The following is a 12,973-nucleotide window of genomic DNA, read 5'->3' as shown; positions in this document are numbered from 1 at the left end:
GAGCGCCGCCGGCCTCCGGGGGGTCTGCTCACCCGGGCCCGGATGCCGGGACCTGTCGAGGCTGGGTAGCCCCAAGGGCGGACAGAAAAAGAAGGGTTTTCTACTTTCCCGGCCGAGGGCTGGATGTCTGGGTTCGGACAGGTTCCGGGACGCTGGCCAGCTGCGCGCGCTGCGGTGCGACCCGGCGCGGGACCTGTTGCAACCCGTCCCCACCCCGCCCTCGCCGGCGCTGCACCTGGGCCCGGGAGGCGCGGCCCGGGCGGGCCCGCGCTGCCCTCCGCCGCCCGACGCGCAGGTGACTCCCCCGCCTCCTGCGCCCTGGGGCCTCCTGGGACGCGAACCTTCGGCGCGGGCGCGGCTGTGCACGGCGCGGGGCGCTCCCGGCCGGTGAGTGGGGTCCTTGCTCCCGATCCGTCCCTGGGAGGGTGCGGGGCAACGACGGGGGCGGGACCGCCGACACCCCCGGGCGGCCGGGAGGGCAGGGCGCGCGCGCGGGATGGGACGGTTGCGGGCGTGCAGAGTCGGGTCCTCGCTTTTCTGCTTTTCTTTCCTGGGCGCGCGGGTTAGGAAGTTTGCAAAGTTCCGTCTCTGGCGGCCCGCGTTCGGCCGCCCCAGGGACCCGCGCCGCCCGCGGTGGGCTTTGGATCCCGTTTCCTCGTGGCTCCGGGGTCCACGGCGCGGGGGGTCCCGGAGGGGCGCGTGTGCGGGAGCCGCGGCTGTACAGCCCGTGGGTGTACTTCAGATCCCGCGTGGGGAACCGAGCTCAAAAAGGAAAATCCAAGTTTGCCTGGACACCCTCTTCCGTTTGTGTGGGTCCCGCCTCTGCTCTCAGAGGGGTCCAGACTTTAGAAACTTTGAGTTTCCCGGCCCCTGGGTCTGTGACCTTGGCAAGCTCGCCGGGTCGTTCTGCTTCCTATCAGATTCCGAGAACCGCTGCTGAGGGTGCTGGTGGCCCTCAGAGGAGAGGCGATTACTGCTGGCGAGTCGCATGGAGACGTTAGGCCTGTTCTTTGTGTCCTGTTGGGAGAATGATTACCTCCATGGGGCGTGGGGGTGGTGAGGAGCAGGTAACATGTGTGTGTCAGACGTTGGAATTACGGGTGAGTGAAGACAACAGTGCTTTATAGAGAAGAGGCTGGCGGTCCGGGAGCACAGGTCTGCCTGGGACTGTGCCCAGAGGGATGCGGCTATAAAGTGGAGTTAAGAGCTAAAGTCTTAGGGCTTCCCTGGTGGCTCAGCCGGTAAAGAATCTGCCCGCAATGTGGGAGACCCTGGGTTCGATCCCTGGGTCAGGAAGATCCTCTGGAGAAGGGAAAGGGTACCCACTCCAGTATTCTGGCCTGGAGAATTCCATGGACTGTCCATGGGGTTGCAAAGAGTCGGACACGACTGAGCAACTTTCACTTCACTTCACTTCAAGAGCCAAGGAGGCCGGAACAGTAGAAAAGAGCCGTGCTGGTGGCCAGTAGTCGAGAGGAGGCTGGATGTCCCAGGGCTCTTTTCCAGATTCCCCTGGAGATTCTTCTGCCAGGTTACCGCCAGGCTCCTCCCCTCTCCCTTGTGTTATCCCCAACACAGGGAGAACCCCAGGGAAGTCCATGATTGATGCTGAATCAGACTTGACAAGAAATAGGCTAGGAAACAGTGAGGAAAGAGAAAGCTGGTCTTTTTGGTCTTCCAGAATAACCAAAGAAGGGGGAGTGGTGTGAAACCAGATCGGGCAGGGGTGGGCTGGGCCCTTGGTTTTGTTTGATTTCTCCCTGTCTTCCTACTGTTCCCGGAGTGACAGAGGCCCCCACACACCTTCCAGTCAAAATTGCGTCCCTTGGTTTTGAGTTTAAGGCCCACGTGGTATACACACCTGTGAGGGAAGCTGGCTGCACCCAGCAGAGCCTGCCTGAGGGGCTGGGTGGATCCTGCCTTTCAAGTTGGTGCCTTCTAGACCCCAGATGCTCGGAATGTATTGTGGGAAGCATCACCCATTGAACAACTGCTGAAAGGGATTGCACACAGGAAGACAAACCACACCTCTTGCTGCTGACTCAGTGATGTTTTTTTGTGATCACTCTTTGGAGGTTGTTGCTTTAACCATAACTGACTAAACTCCTTGGGATGGGTTAGTTAATTTATTATTCTTTCTATTATATCCCCTCCTGCTACCATACTCCTTACAGTTTGTGGTGGAGCTTTTCTTGATCGTGACTTAGTCACCCTGTAACAACTCACCTCCTGCTTCCTGTCCACTGCATCACACAACTGTGAGTTTCCAGGCTGGGAAAGGAAGGATCCTTCGAGTTTGGAGAACCTTGTGCTGAAAATGTGATTCCAGTAAATCAGGCCTCCTCCATAATATAAATCTGGTAGGAGGAGACCTTTTGAAAAGGCCCCACACTTAGCTTAATTTAACTAATTATTTGTAAACTTACAAGTTGTCCTTGTATAGCTAGTTAGGTAAGTTCATGTCTCTCCCTATGTAACTTGCCAAGTGTAAGTGTTCCAGGGATGTTTCACAATTTCACAGAGTCTGTGAAACACAATGTTTTAAATATACTTTTGATTGTTTAATTATTTCTAACTTGGAAGTGCGAGGTATTTTAGGACTTTGTTGGTGAATTTATTGAATATCAGAATGCCACCCCCCCCCCACCACTGCCACCACCATGGAAACACAATTCTAAATGATGGATTTTAAGGATACCATGGGTTAAATTTTATACAGATATCACCTAAGCTCCATCAAGAATTAAATCCACCAACATTTCTCTGAGCAAACATGCCAGAGCCTTCAGGTGACTCTTCCTTCCTACCACCCTGCAAAGTAGAGCCGGGCTCCAAAGGGGATCAGCATCTGCCAGCTGGGAGATGAGTACTCTGGGTGGCTGATCCTGAAGGTGGGGAATGGTGGAATGGGGATGCATGGAGGTGAATTTGAGTGGGAGCCAGTTAACTTCCATTAGGAAAGGAGGGTTTTTGAGGAGTTGAGAGGCTAGCGCATGTAAGAGGTTAGGAACAGGGGTTGAGGGAGGCAAAAGATGTTTTGAGCAGTTGGATGCTGTGAGGAAGATGCACCTGGGCTGGAGAGATGATCCAAAGATAAGGGATATTCACCCGCTGGACACATCTACTTTGGGACTTGCTTGAGTCACATGATCGTGGCTAATACAAGGAACCTTTTCCTCGGGGGACATCTAATTACTACCCAGTTTGTGTTTTATTTTTCATACTGTCTTTAAGAGTGAAGCCGGATGTCCCCTAGAGGTACAGGGCATTCATCTTCTGAGCTGTGTGTCAAATAATTTGTAGGCTGAGCCCATCCTTGGTGTAGGTACGGTGGTAGTGGGCAGTCTCTCAAGGACTGGCGTAGGGTCTGGTGTAACCTCCATATTTCTAGCAGCAGCCTATATTTAAATTTTTTTTCAATGGCGTTCTTTCTTTGGCTGCTGTGGGACTTAGTTGTAGCATGCGGGATCTTTTTTCTATGTCATCCTTTGTTGATGTGTAAAGACTCTCTATTTGTGGGGCTTAGTTGCTCCGCGGCATGTGGGATCTTAGTCCTCTTACCCGGGATCAAACTTGTGTCCCTACACAACACGGTAGATTCTTAACCACTGGGCCCCCAGGGAAGTCTGAGCAGCATGCTTTAAAGAATCTAATACAAAAGTTATGCACTCATGATGTGTAAAGGTTATAATTTTGTGCTTCTGTGCCCCTGTTGTTCATTTTCTAAGTCGTGTTCGATTCTTTATGACCGCATGGACCGCGTAGCACACCTGTCCTCCACTATCTCCTACAGTTTGCTCAAATTCATGTCTATTGAGTCAGTGATGCCATCCAACCATCTCATCCTTTGCCACCTGCTTCTCCTTTTGCCTTCAAACTTTCCAAGCATCAGGGTCTTTTCCAGTGAGTCAGCTCTTTGCATAAAGTGGCCAAAGTATTGGAGTTTCAGCTTCAGCATCCATCCTGCCAATGGATATTCAGGGTTGAGTTCCTTTAGAGTTGACTGGTTTGATCACCTTGCAGTTCAAGGGACTCTCAAGAGTCTTCTTCAACATCACAGTTCAAAAGTATCAATTCTTTGGTGCTCAGCCTTCTTTATGGTCCAACTCTCACATCCATACATGACTACTGGAAAAACCGTAGCTTTGACTACATGGACCTTTGAAGGCAAAGTGATGTTTCTGCTTTTTAACATGCTATCTAGGTTGGTCATAGCTTTTCTTCCAGGGAGTAAGCGTCTTTTAATTTCATGGCTGCAGTCACCATCTTCAGTGATTTTGGAGCCCAAGAAAAGAAAATCTGCCACTGTTTCCATTTTTCCCATTCTCTTTGCTATAAAGCGATGGGACTGAATGCCATGATCTTAGTTTCTTGAATGTTGAGTTTCAAGCCATCTTTTTCACTCTCCTCTTTCACCCTCATCAGGAGGCTCTTTAGTTCCTGTTCAGGCTTGTGCTCTATGCATTTATTAAACATACATATATTGGCTATAATGCCCTCACCAGTGTGTTCTGCTCTGGGAATATGGGGTTAGCATTGTTTTTGGCTCTCAGGAAGTTCATTGTTATGAACCTAATAATGAGTACAAACAGATATTAATGGATCAGGTTCCTTTATTTAGTATTCCCTTCATGCTCTCTAAAGATCCCTGCAGATACTGTATATGTTCACTAATAATTTGTGAACTTGGACATTATCAGACCTGAGTTAGTGGTGATTTTGGCCAGAGTATTTAAATTCTCTTGGCCTCTCAAGTTTTCCAGTGATGCCATGAAGGGCTTGAATACTTGATCACTGATGTGTGTCATTCTGCTCTGAAATTCTCTGTGATCACTTTTATTTGAGGGTTCAATAAAATAACGTTAGCTAAGGTCTCCCCAGAGTGTCACTGGAACCTCATTATTTCCACTTCTGTTATCCAGCTTTCATTTCGGAGAGTTTTAGATCTCTATTTATTATTCCATTGCTTCTCAGATTGTATAAGCATTACTCACTTGGGGAAGAAAAGGCAGTTTTCAGAGCACTACGGTGTGGCATCTTCCACCTCAATGGCCATGATAGAATTGCTCACCATAGGGTGTCTGACTGTCATCTGTATACACGCACAGCGATGATGGCTTCACTATGAACAGCGAGTTCCTCTAAATGCTCAGTCTCATCTGACTCATTCAACAGCTGTTTCCTGATTTTTTTTTTTTTAATCTACGTCTTTCTCAAATAAATGTAACTCCTGAATTGTTTGAGAAAAGTCAAATAAAGTTAAGGTGTTTTTAAAGTTAGGAACTGTTGACAGCATTCCCCAATGATTTCCTTTTTAATTTTTTATTATTTCTTTCAGTCTCAGCCCTTCCTTTGCTTTTTAGTCTCTTACTGCCCTTTAACGTTTTTGTCCTGTCTTAGCATTTCTGACCCCTCTTTGCCCCTTACTGTTCCTTCTTGCCCCTTCTTTCTTTGCCTCGGTCTTCTCTCTCTTTTTTTGCCCCTCTCTCTTTCCTTCCTCTCCTCTTTTCTCTGCCCTGCATGCCCAATCCCTGCTTCTGTCTGTCTGTTAGTATTCCCTTCATGCTCTCTGAAGATCCCAGCAGATACTGTATGTTTGCTAATAATTTGTGAATTTGGACATTATCAGACCTGAGTTAGTGGTGATTTTGGCCAGAGTATTTAAATTCTCTCGGCCTCTCAAGTGTTTCAGTGATGCCATGAAGGGCTTGAATACTTGATCACTGGTGTGTGTCATTCTGCTCTGAAATTCTGTGTGATCACTTTTATTTGAGGGTTCAATAAAATAATGGTTTTTGTTCATCTGTTTAAAATCTGTCTTCATTTCCATCTGTCATCTTTCTCCATCATTTCAAGTCTCTACCCTTCCACATTATATGTTTCTAAAACTCTGTAAAATAAAATTATATTAAAAATATAAATTACAAGGGAAATTTTATTCTCTAACAGCCAAAATATGTAATAAATATGATTTCCACTTATACTTTAATATTAAATACAGTGTTTAACAATACAGTTATAGCATTTTTATGCATTTAAAAATTTTGTTCTTTTCCTTCCCAGTGGAATAGATGTACAGTGATCATCTGGCTAAAACTAAAGATTTGCCTCATTTGGCATACCTAATAATTCCATCTTTGCCTTGATTGTATTCCGCTTATTAGATAAGCATTTTGTCGCTACCATGGAGACTTCCATTTTTCTGTTTTTCATAAACTTATAGAATGAGTTCAAGTTGGAATAAAATATTCAAATAGAGTGCAAATAAGACAGTAAAAAGAGGGTAATGATGTTATTGAAACTGCATATTGGCGTGCTGACAGCCTTACTGGGCAGGAAATTGAAATATTTGTTAATGGCTGGATTAAAGACTGGATTTGTCACAGAAGAGTTACTTTGAGTGTTAGTGTCTGATGCAGAAAAGTTCACAGGGCAAAAGAACTAAGGAGGGAACCACTTATACATATAATTGAATATTTCTTTAAAAAAAAATCTCAGCAGGAAAATGACACAAAAGAAAATTAAAAGAATACCCTATGTCTACAATTTCCATGTCTGTTAATGCCAGGCAGAAAGCATCAGCCTCTAGACATCGAAAGTGACACGAACATTGCTTTGTTACAAAAGCATTTGTTTGTGCAATTGGCCACTTCTTGTACACTCACATCTAAAGGTATTCCTGAAAAATCAGTCACATCTGGTCCATCCTCAAAGGCCTAATTCAGAACCCTATTATTAAGACAGTGTCTTCACACTATTTTACACTCTGTGTTGTGTTTATAGAATAGATTTACTCCCATCTAGCAGGTTACACCTTGTACGTAGTAGAGTTAGGACAAGAAACCTAAATGGAAAAGAGCATAAACTCTCTTCAAAACCATGGGATCCTGAATACTATTCCTCAGAAATTTGGCACAAGAACCCTTGACCATCCTGAGTAAGATATCACATGTGGAATACGTGACTTGATAAAATCATTAATGATTCGAGTTAAAGAAACAAATTGTTATCTTTGATTTTAATATCGTATCATTGCAAAATAATAACATTATTTGAGGGAGACCCAAACAGTTTATTTTGTTTACATTTCATATGAATGACTTTTAATGTTTTTAATTATGATAAAAGTCACATAATATAAAGCATACTGTTTTAACCATATTTAGCTGTACAGTTCAGTGGCACGAAGTATACTCATATTGTTGTATGCAGCTCTCACCGTCATCCATGTCGTGAATTTTTCACCTTTCTAAACTGAGACTCTGGCCCCATTAAACACTAACTGCCCATTCCCCGTCCCCCTTCCTCCCCGCATTCCTCATCTCCTGACATCTACCCGTGTACTTTCTGACTCTATGAATTTGACTGTTCTAGTTATCTGGTATATAACTGGAGTCAAACAGTATTTGTCAGCATCTAATGTATATTGGAATGCATTTTTCAGGTTATCTTAACATATGTCCTGAAAACATATTGTACCTTCTTTTTTCCCCACCTCAGTGCTATACATGGTACTCATTGGTTATTTATTTTATTTATACTGGTGTGTTTATGTCAATTTCCAATCTCCCATTTTATCCCACCCCTCCTTTTCCCCCGCTTTGTGTCCATCCTATACCTGGATAAAACCATAATTCCAAAAGATACGTGCGCCTCAGTGTTCCTTGCAGCACTATTTACAATAGCCAGGACATGGAAACAGTGTAGATGTCCATAGACAGAGGAATGGATAAAGAAGATGTGGTACATATATACTATGGAATATTACTCAGCCAAAAAATGAACAAAATCGTGCCCTTTGCAGAGACAGGAATTACTTTCTTGGTTTGTATAAAGGATGGTTACAACTGAGGCTTGCTTTCTTGGTTGGTATAAAGGATGGTTACAACTGAGGCTTGCCTGGTGGCTCAGATAGTAAAGAATCTGCCTGCAATGCAGGAGACCTGGGTTCGATCCCTGGGTCAGGAAGATCCCCTGGAGAAGAGAATGGCTACCCACTCCAGTATTCTTGCCTGGAAAATCCATGAGCAGAGGAGCCTGGCCGGCTACAGTCCATGGCGTTGCAGAGTTGGACACAACTGAGTGACTAACACACACACACACCCCTGAAACAAACAGAAGATAGGTTTTGATAATGTAACCAATGATAACACACTTTCAGATCAGTGCTAAGTTCTTTCCACTTAGAAGTGTACATTGTTATAGGTATTGCCTTTTGTTACACCCTCCTACAGTTATGGAGAGAGGTCACGGGGAACCGAGGTTACTGTTCCTATGAAATCCTTAAGACCTAGGGTCCATTATACATTCCAGCAGCATTTTATACATTTAAGAAATGTGTTTATTTAGACTTCATTAACTGATTTCTTTGTGTGCATGTGTTTTATACACAAACGAAAGGAACCAGTGAAGAAACTTATTGAGAAAATAATAAAAGGGCTGACTTAGTATGGGCTCTTTTTCCAGTCACATTTTGGGGCGGTGGATTTCTGGGAGGAAATAAAAGAGGAATACTGTACTTCAATTGTGATATCTAGGACGGCTTGATTAAAAGTGACTCCCTAGGGAAAAGACAAATAAAAGACTACTAGAAGTTGGTATTGTTTTAGATGTTCTGATTTTTTTTTTATGGCTCTTCACACAAATTGAAACTAATATTTTTCTGAGCTGGATATATTATTACCATTTTTTAGCATTTTAATGAAATAAATGTGTGTCAATTTGTACAGTATCCACATCATCTTCACATGATTTTAAATGTTTACTTTCTAACAGTCCAAGATTATTTTTTTGCTGCTAAATATTTATAACACCTTGAATTTCAATGGCTGTTCCCAACATACCTTCACAAAATACATTTTCTCAAGGCATTGTATTCAGAAGCTTCCATTTTTTAAGTACACTGTTTTTACTGAGGTATTGGAAAGCCTCTTATAGTTCACGTTGGGGCACAGGATTATTATGTTTTCCTACAGCTCCTGTTCTTCTGCAAATGTCAATGTGAGCCAGATTGACCTTTTATTACCTTAAATAGACTCAAAAGGTGGGCCAGGAGTGCATTTAACACATGTTCAACCTTCCTCTCCAGGTGGCCCTGTTGCCTGCCATGCCCTGGGCTAAATATATCAAGTCTTTATTATAAATTCTGCTAAAGTTCAGAAACTGAGGTTGAAAGATCCTGAACCCCACTTCCTGTGGGATCAGGGAACTGTAGATGGGTATTGTGAAGTGAGAAGAAAGGCAAGGCAAAGAGGTGAGCAGATGGATGGATGGATAGATGGATGGATGGATGGATGGGTGGATGGATGGATGGATGGATGGGTGGATGGATGGATGGATGGATGGATGGATGGGTGGATGGGTGGATGAATGGATGGATGGGTGGATGGATGGATGGATGGATGGGTGGATGGGTGGATGGATGGATGGATGGGTGGGTGGATGGATGGATGGATGGATGAAGGCATAGAGATGGGTCCATAGATATTTCTCCTTTGTGATTACACAGAGAGAATAAAACACAAGAGGAGAACATGAGACATGAGTCCTATCCAAGACAGTGGGGATATGTACTAAGCACTATGATAAGGGCACTGGTAAATTAGAATACTGTTTGGTGGCCTTTGAGGGGTTTCCATTCTAGTGAGGGGGGTACAAGCCATGACAAGCAAATAAATACCTTTGCTATTTTACAGCATGGTAAGTGATATAGGTTAAATAAAACCAGGTTAGAGAATTAAGCATGGCAGACAGGGTGGTGTTGTTGTTTTTTATCAGCAGTCTGGAAGACTTCTGTAAGGTCGTGACATATAAGAAAGGAGTAGATGAACAACTAGTGTCAAGATCCTAAGAAGGGACTGAACTCGTAATATTAAAGGTCAAGAAAGAAAGGTACCCAGGGAAGATGTCACCCAGGGAAGATGTCGGAACCGATTGACTATATGGATCTGGAGCCTAAGGGAGCAGTGAGGTCTGGGATTCGCCTGTCACCTGTGGACAGATGTGTTCACCTGTAAGGTTCCTGGGGAGAGTGTTGACAGAGACGGTTGAGGACAGAGATGAGTGTAGCTCCCAAGTTCAAATGGGAAGATGGGCCTTGAAGACATTTGAAGGTAATTCTCAGCTGCTGTCCTGGAACCCAGCACAGAGGATATCTGGGCTGTGTTTTTTCAATATTGTTGGCTCTAACAACTGTCACTATAAAAATCACTTCCCCTAACACTCTAGCAGTTCTCAAGATGAAAGGAGATCCTGGTCCTATTGCAACTTTTGCCTGCCTTTAGAACAGAGAGATTTACATCTTGGAACCATAATCTGGGTTTGTATCAGGGTAACTTAAGGGATAAACTGAAACTTCACTGTGTGGTGTGTTATCAAGTTGTAAAAAGAAATATAGACTTTGAAGCTTCTCAGGGCTGCTCAGGAATATATGGTTTACTCCAGTTTCATGTTAATGGCACACCAAACATCTATAATCATAATTCATTTAAACACCCAGTGAATCCTTTCTTCCTGCTGAAATGAATCTGTTTAATAATAGAACTGACATTAATGACACAGGGAAATGAGTCATGCTTTACAGCTAATTTGTATCACTATTTCTGTTGAAAAATGCAAGACTTAGAACTTTATTTTGTTAAGATGAAGTGCAGAGAAGTCACTTTTGAGAATGACTTTAACATAATTAAACGCTTTAAAATACAAATGTTAGGGAGAATCTCCAAGTGACACAATAACATCTCCATACTTCTGATAAAGTGCTCATTTGAAATTAATTTTTTTTGATAGAGAGCATGGATTTATCTAAAAACTTTTACAGTACTCATTGGATTTCTGATTATTCTCTTAAAGTGCTTTACAAAAGGGTAATAATTTGTATTACCGAAAAACTAAGCTCCACTTAGCAGAAACAAATAGGTGCTTACACCTTTCAAGTTCTGCACAAGCATGCGTGAGTGCTTAGTCACTTCAGTCATGTCTGACTCTTTGCAACCCCATGAACTGGAGCCTGCCAGGCTCCTCTGTCTATGGGATTATCCCAGCAAGAGTACTAGAGTTGTTTCCACACAATCCTACAGAGGATTTTCCTAACCCAGGGATCGAACTTACATCTCCTGCATCATAGGCAGATTCTTTACCACTAGGCACCTGGTAAGCCCCACTCCAGTATTCTTGGGCTTCCCTTGTGGCTCAGCTGGTAAAAAATCTGCCTGCAGTGAGGGAGACCTGGGTTTGACCTCTGGGATGGGAAGATCCCCTGGAGAAGGGGAAGGCTACCCACCCCAGTATTCTGGCCTGGAGAATTCCATGGACTGTATAGACGATGGGGTCGCAAAGAGTTGGACATGCCTGAGTGACTTTCACACTTCATGCACACACCTGAGAAGCCCAAACATTATACAGAGGTTTTAGCATTTTAAAAAAATTATACTTCAGTATTTTGGGGCCTATCATACTTTGCATGTGTGCTAAGTCACTTCAGTCCTGTCTGACTCTTTGTGATCCCATGGACGGTAGCCCGCCAGGCTCCTCTGTCTGTGGGATTCTCTAGCCAAAATACTGCAATGGGTTACAATTTTCTTCTCCAGGGGATCTTCCTGACCCAGGAATCAAACCCATGTCTCTTTAAGTCTCCTGCACTGGCATTTGATTAAAGCACCACTTTAATCCACTCTAATTCTGTTTGAGTTTTTAAGGTAATATGTGATTAATTGGTTATTTAACAGTTATGTCCATCCTGAGCACTGATGAGTGTGCTAAACAGGCACAGTCTCCTCGATCACAGGCTCCTAGCCTTAGGAAAGAGGTAGAGAACAAGGCCTTTACATGATGCACCACACAAGATGCTCGGTGCTGGAAGTGCTGTGGTTGCCCCTTGCCCTGGCCATGGTCCTGACTCCCTGAGAGTTGGGGATGACACTGCATCTGTCTCCCTGAGCTACTTATTTAAGACCTCATTAACCACATGTAGTTATTTTCATTTTGTTTTCTTTATGGCCCCTGTAACAATATTGCTTTATTTTCTGTATGTTTTGTACCTGTTCATGTGTTGCTTTGTAATAGTTATTAGACTGTTTTATATGCAGTGTTTTGAATTACCTACTATAGTCAACTTAGCACATGAATGAAAAAAGAAGAGGGTTTTCTAAAGTTAAAATTAACTGTTGGAATAATTGTTTTATCAACTTTCTTTTTCCCCAGTGGGAACATCCTCTTCCCTAGTGTGAACAATATATATTCATTGATAAAAGTGTGTGTTAGTTGCTCAGTTGTGTCCAACTTTTTGCAACCCAGTGGATTGCAGCCCACCAGGCTTCTTTGTCCATGGGATTCTCCAACAAGAATACTGGAGTGGATAGCCATGTGCTCCTCCAGGAGATCTTCCTGACCCAGGGATCAAACCCAGTCTCCTGCATTGCAGGCAGATACTTTAACCATCTGGGCCACCAAGGAATCCCATATATTCATTGCTAAAAAATTGAAAGTCACTCAGTCGTGTCCAATTCTGTGACCCCATGGACTATACAGTCCATGGAATTCTCCAGGCCAGAATACTGGAGTGGGTAGCCTTTCTTTTCTCCAGGGGATCTTCCCAACCCAGGGATCAAACCTAGGTCTCCTGCACTGCGGGTGGATTCTTTACCAACTGAGCCACAGGGGAAGCCCAATTCATTACTAAATATTTGGCAAATACAGAAATGTGTAAAGAGTTTTAAAAACAATCACCCATCGCGCCACCACTCAAAGACAAGCACTCTCATTTTTATGTGTGTTTCCTTTTGATTTTGGATGAATTTTCTTAAGTTATAATCTTGCTCTTGAGTAGTTTGGTAGCCTGCTTGTTGTCCATATGGCATCCCAGCAGAAACGAGAAACACCTGACTGTCTTGGCTTTTGTTTTACATTTGAAAATGGGTGTGTTTAATGTTGTTTATTTAGCTTCAATAAAATGAAGCCGAATGGTGGAGGCTGA

The 12,973-nt window shown here is 43.7% G+C and overlaps 1 protein-coding gene across 2 annotated transcripts in view; it reads left to right on the top strand.

The window, feature by feature from the left end:
* Positions 1 to 310: 310 nt before the first annotated feature.
* Positions 311 to 12,973, top strand: part of FAM83B (family with sequence similarity 83, member B) — a 96,427-nt gene continuing 83,764 nt past the window's right edge. Inside the window, exon 1 of one of the 2 annotated variants that reach the window (XM_010848544.1) lies at positions 311 to 387. The gene's annotated coding sequence lies outside the window, so the exon portion shown is untranslated. The remainder of the gene's footprint in view (positions 388 to 12,973) is intronic. The other variant, XM_010848543.1, reaches the window with a different exon arrangement.

The sequence above is a fragment of the Bison bison genome, unplaced genomic scaffold, assembly GCF_000754665.1.
Source record: "Bison bison bison isolate TAMUID 2011002044 unplaced genomic scaffold, Bison_UMD1.0 scf7180017864270, whole genome shotgun sequence".
Classification (NCBI taxonomy): Eukaryota; Metazoa; Chordata; class Mammalia; order Artiodactyla; family Bovidae; genus Bison; species Bison bison.
The sequence above is the reverse complement of the archived record's forward strand: the minus strand, read 5'-3'. Positions and strand labels throughout refer to the sequence as shown.